Source organism: Apaloderma vittatum, unplaced genomic scaffold (assembly GCF_000703405.1).
Source record: "Apaloderma vittatum isolate BGI_N311 unplaced genomic scaffold, ASM70340v1 scaffold2251, whole genome shotgun sequence".
Taxonomy (NCBI): domain Eukaryota; kingdom Metazoa; phylum Chordata; class Aves; order Trogoniformes; family Trogonidae; genus Apaloderma; species Apaloderma vittatum.
In genome coordinates, this window is record NW_009698285.1 from 77,646 (window position 1) to 84,270 (window position 6,625).

Sequence of the window (6,625 nt, forward strand, 5' to 3'; positions counted from 1 at the left end):
CAATTTCTTGATTGTTTTCCTGATAGTTTTCTGTACCAACTTTTCTCTTTGCCATTCAACAAACATTAAATTTTTAGTTTAAAGGAAAGTTTGCTTTGCTGTGAAAGTCAACAGGGCAGCTGTTGACTCCTAAGTAATGAAACTGCATTAGGAGGAGAATTCCTGTACCTAGGATGCTCTATCTGTCTCCCTGTATCACAACTACATGTCCCTATCAGCTGTTGATGTTCCAAACCCAAAGTTGGATGATAGATCCTTCTCCAACAACTACAGCAGGCGATTCATTGACTCTACCCTCTCTGCGAGAGGTGAGCCATATGCAGGGTCAAGCAGCTTGCATAGGTACCCCACATACATTGTATGAATTACTTAGAAATTACTGTCCTTAGAGTAACTACATGCCTCAGGTTGGTGATTTGTGATTTCACAGTATTTTCTACTACAGTGTTTTAATGTTAATCATTGCAAACTTTCTGTTTGAAGTTATTTATTAATGCTTACCAAACTCTCCCTCTTGTAAAATTGCCATGTAATTGTTACCTCAGTAAGACTCTTCTTCTCCTGAAAAAAAGCTTTAGTTATTTCCCCAAGCAGATACAGTTGTGTCTACACTCAAGACAGTCTGCAGGGATAGGGGGAGTTGTAGTTGTTTGTAGCCCTCCATCTATCTACCTTCTTGCCCGCAACTTCTTTCTTCAGTTCTCTAAGATCCCTCTCCTACTACCCCGTGTTCCAAATTTTAAGAATATTTCCAATCCCTTCTTCAACAGTTCATTTTCTTTAGTTCCTTGCAGAATTTACCCTGTCTTGTTTTCCTCTATGTGCTATAGAATTTCATTATTTCCCATGAAAACATTGAGGAAATGGCACACTGTCCCTCTTAGGGTTTCTTTTCTTTGCTCTAATTCCCTACATGGACCGTTGCTTTCAACACACTTTTCTTCTTTACAATATCCTCTGTGCCATTGGTACTTCTGGAGTTTACTACTCTTAAAGTTACCATTTTATGACCTTGAGAAATCTGTCTTTTAAGATATTGGGCTTTCCTCTCTTCTTGAATTATTTCATCAATTTTCAGCCTACTTCCAGTATTGCACAATAGGATAGCCCACAAATACCAAGTCTTTAATAAATAAACCCTGCAGCACTACATAAATGCCATATGGCTCCTCTTGCTGTTGGTGATATATGGCCCTTAAGATGCTTCTTCCTCAAGTCCCTCAGAAACTTAATTGTGACCATGGATGAAAACATCCACTGTAAGTTCAAAATACATGGATGGCAGTGATAGATTTGTATCACTCCTAGTCCAGTACGTACCACGTGATGTTATTTCTCTATAGATTGTATTCTACTGAGTTTGGATTCAGTTTGCATGTTCCCTATTTAACACTTTTCTCTTGCAAAGAAAGCAGCTAAACACTATGAGGGACATTGTCATGGAGATTGTCCAGACAAAGATAGAAACAGGTGTTCAGATAAATAGGAGCCTTAAACTGTTCTGGTAGATTTTTGTCTTCTCTAGAATACTAAACAAATAAAAATCTTAAAGACTTATGTCCTACTTTATATATGGCAGTTTATAGGTACACCTTTCTTACACCTAAAACACCTAATATTTGTGAATGAAACATGTCATCTTTGGCTACTTACTACTTTTTCTTTTCTTTTCTTTTTTTTTTTAAATCTTTTATGTGGTAGTAGCAGTCCAAGGCTTAAACCAGCAAAAACTCCTTTGTGTGCATATGTCTTATGTTTAGTGAAAGAAAGGAAGAGCCCAACATATCTGGACTTTAAGGAAATGCTGAGCAAACCCTCTTCTTCAGTTTGGTCCCTTCAAAGTGACTTGAGTTAGCCTAGGATTATCAGAAAAAAATAAACAGAGAAATCCAAATCACTATTCACTTAAACTCTACTTGTCTGTAAGACAAATGTAATTGACTATTCCGTTACTGCTCTTCTGCAAGTTACTTTTTCTTAATTCTTATTTTTCAAGATTGCATCTTTTCAAAAACAGCAAGTAGAACAAGGCTGAGAGCTGTTCATATATGGTATCCTCACACATAAGATAAGTGATCTCAGTTTTATTTTTATTTAAAAAAATAAGAAACTGGGATTTAATTTTCTGAAAATGCAGCAGGACGGAGAAGGAAAAAGAGCAGATGGAGAGAAAAAAATCAAAAAAAGGAACAAAAAAACCCTCCCTTTGTGGGTGAATTCCAATCTGTCATTTTCTTAAGTATCACATGACCAAGTGTAAACTGTAGTTTTATATATGTCATTAATATGTTACCTGAAACACAGAGCCAGCTTGCTATTAGGTCTTATCCAGTGTCCACTTAGATCCATGGAAAGAGTCCATTCACTTAGAATTGAGTAAAATAATCAAATAACAACAATATTCAAACTAGATATTTCCCTATTGTTTTAAATATTTAATTATTATTAATTACTGGGTTTCTCCCAAAAAGAAAGCAATTTTTTTTTGCTATTTCAATTATACAATATATTTTACATAAAACTGGCAGGGCAGTGTGATATTCAGGAAAGCATATATATTGATTCTGCTTTAATAGAATTCCACAGCTCTTCATTGTTACCATCTTGCGTTATTATTACTTCTGTTTGCTGGGGTTTATGACTTTTTTTTTCCTGTATTATGCTAGTTATAGTTAGTAAACTTCAATTATAAACAAAATGCATTCAGTGTTTTCTGGAAAAATGCACAGCATAACTATATCAAATCAGAAAAACAAATTTTGAAGTTTGGGGATTTTCCAAAATGAAATCTTGGGATTCAGTAAGTTAACCTACAGTTTTACCAAAGAAGTAGTAAATTATAGGAATATATTATCTGCACCTACCCAAAAGTAAATAAAACCTTATGAAAAATTGTCTTAAACTACAGCGTTCAGAGTAAACAGATGAATTTACATGAACTGTGTATGGAGGCTTTCTCACTGATTAATGTTTCTTAAGGAAAGAAGCTTCAGAAATTGGATGATCTGAGTTCTAAGATCGAAATGTCAACATGTCATGTCAAAATGACAAGTTCCTGTTTTCCCTTTGAATGTTTTTTTGTTCATGAAGGTAATTATATTTCCTTTATTATTCTTTAAGTGGAAAATTACTGAATTTTTCTAAAGAAAATGCATTCATCAACCTGAAGAATAGTTTTATTTTCATTTGAATTTTGGTATTGCTTGGGATTTCTGAATCAATTAAAACAGAATGTCTGAAATTTTCTAAGTGTTTGCAGCCCTAAATTTATTTCCTGTAAAACTACAAGACATTATGCTGCCTTTTGGATCACATTGACCTGGTGGGATATGATCTGTGTGTCCTCCCTTTTGGGAGCTATGTTCTTCTCATATTTCTCTGTCCTTAGTTGTTAGGATTGCTTTCTGAGTAACTGTATGGGGCTGATAATATGACTCCTAGTGGTTTAACAGCTTCCCACAGAGTTCAGCAGTAAAAATGGCAAAAATAAGGCCATATTTAACTGAAAATAATAGAAAAATTTTATTAGAAGCATGAGAAGAATTGGAATAGCCTACAGTTTCAGAAAACATTGTGTTTGTTCTTCAAAGATGGAAGACTTTCTTTCCCAAATGTTAAGCTAAATATGAGTACATGTTACACTTAAGATCCCACTTCTTTTTTTAATTGGCCACCAAAGAGATATCTCTAGGCAATCTGAATTCTGACTCCATTCAGACCAACCTGTTACGGTTTTTCTTTTTCTTTTTTTCTTTTATTTCTTTTTTCCATCTCCTAAAGCGGGCTCCTTCAAGACAAATAAAATGTCCATATTATAGATATTTGGAGGAGAAACAAACCCCAAAATCTAGCATATTTCTCTAAATCAATTATAAACCTGAAGTGTATATCATTATTTGAGAAAATAACATTGAAAGATATTGCAGTAGCTGGATCTAAAAATCCAGCTTCAAAATGAAGCCAATGAAATGCATTCTGTGTTGTTTGTGATGTGATACTAGGATAATGCCCAAAACCTGAATCACACAATCCCCTCAGAAATATTCTGTCTGCTATAGAAAAAACTTTGCAGGTAAAGTTTATCTCCAGTCAATGAAAGTTTGGCACTTGGTCTACAATTTACATGTGCCTATTCTTCAAAGGCAATCCAGGTATGCACTACATTTTCAGAAACTAGTGGACTCTAGTGCCAAGTCATGGGAAAGTAAGCAGCAAAATTTTTTGAGACACTATAACCTTCAGATATTTAGACCTTCACCAGAATGAAGTTGCTGCTAATTTTAGTCTCCAGGGAGACCTCATGTAATCTGTACGTACACCTCTATACACCTGTGATGTGTATAGAGACATCTTTGATTCACTGATTAGTTGACCTCTCCCTCCAGCAAAACTGTAGAGCATTTCTTCAGCTCAGGAGATGTGAAGGAAGAAAACTGCGCAATTTCACTTTCTGTTACCACCCTTGCCACTTACTCCTTTCCTTCCATCCCTAATCCTCACAACTTCCTCTTGCCACCCCCAGCTGTCACCACAGTTTGCTTTGTCACCTCCTAATACCCTCCGGAGAAGGATATGATGAGTGTGGAGTAAGTGCTAAAGCTGCTCTCCAGGGCCCTGTGTAGCAGATGCACTCCCAGCAGTTTGATGCTGTATAAAGAAGGCTGGCTGAGTTTTATGTTATGTGGAAGGTAAATACATGTACATATCCACCTAGCATTGTAAACATAAATATCTGGATAGGACTGTCAAGTTAAGATATTAGATGCTCACAGAACTGACCTGAAACCTTTATTTGACAGGTGGCATATAGTGCAATAGAGTTTAAATAGAAGTCTGACAGTTCAAATCACTATTGCAGTAGTAATCCACAAAGCCCAAGTGATAAAACTGATTATTTCTCCAGTTGTGTGTTTAAAAACCAAACAAACAAAAACCACAACCAAAGTAAACCCCAGAAAAACATGAGAAATAATTGTTACCAAGAAGGCATAGACAGCAAGTACCACAATGAAGCTTAAGCGCAGGCTGGAGGAAGCAGTGGCCAAGCCTGACAAAGCAGCCCACACTGTGGCAAGGCAAATAAAAGCAGCTACCCAGGATTGCCCTGAGAGGAGGAGAGGCCCAAGCAGCATTGGCCTTCGATTTGAGCTTGCAGTTACTTGTGCTACAGAGAAAGAGCTGCTGCCAGAGGCCTGGCAACACAGAGGTGTCCAGATCTATCAGTCTGAATTAGCTGAACTCTTTAATGTTGTGGTGTATGAGTGATAAACCTGCAGTCAAGTGTACACACAATATGGAAAATACATAGATGTGTGCACATGGAGTCTTTTAATAGTGTAGATTTGGGATCTCCCTGCAAAAGCAGTGCGTGTCTTCACTGAATCATCTATTTGGTATTTATCATCTTACTGTTGGCTTTCAAGAAAGTCATTGGCACGTTTTAGTTTACAGATGCATAGCTCTTTGATTTATGTTTGGAACTGAATAGCTGTTTATCAACATGCAGTTCACCACTCTCTACTGCCCTCAACAATGCAATTTCTCACCAGCTATCATTAAATCTCTCAGTACTGACCAATCACTATTTGATTTATTATCAGATAAACCACTGGTACAGATTTGCTTATGAATTAGATGTAAACACAACATCACTTATCTGTCAACCATGTAGAATAGGCTTGTGCTGGCTGTTGGCAGACACCGCTGGATACATTGTCAAGTTGGGATGTTGTTTTATGACCAGCGTAAGTACCTGCCATCCCCACAAGGCAGGTCTCCACTCATGTCATCCTTACAGAGGGGTGATTTCCACACAGGTCTGACAGAATTTGCGCTAACTCAAGACTGCTCTCCTTTGGAGAGAGAGTTTTCAGTTGGATCAGTCTGTTGATCAGACTCATCTTAAGCATTGTGATTATCACAGCTGATGCAAAGGTGCAACAGGAGCAAACAGAATCACAGAATGTTCGGGGTTGGAAGGGACCTCTGAAGATCATCTAGTCCAACCTTCATCCCAGCATACCTAACCACTACACCACAGCCTCAAGTGCTAGATCTACTTTTTTCTAAACACCTCCAGGGTTGGTGACTCCACCACCTCCCTGGGCAGCCTGTTCCAGTGCCTCACCAAACCCTGGGATACTGCAAAAGGCAAGACCTTGGTGCAACTGCAGCATTTGACTGACAGTGATTATGAACTATCTCTTGGTACTGCTGTAAAAGACAGTAAAAATTTGCTGCCACAAAGTCAATGGACCAGTTCTTCAGTTGCCTAGATAATGAAAATAATAGGAGGAAAGGGTGAGTGGGGAGACAAAATCAAAAAACTCCTAGTCTAGGATTGTACAGTGTGATGTTCATGCAATTGCACTGTTAAGTGCGATTATAGGTATCTGGGTTTATGTTGCTATTGAGTTGTTATCCATAGTTATGTTTGTAACTAAACTTTGACATAGCATAGCAAACTGTTGTGCATTTGTTACCAGTGAGACTTGTGATGGCTATACATATTTCCTTGGTCCTTAGCTAGTAAGGCTTTTAGGAAAGGCCTTCCACTGATTGTGTAAAACATCTATGATATTCATAAATACAGTAATAATAGCTGTCATAGTTCCCGTACACATTC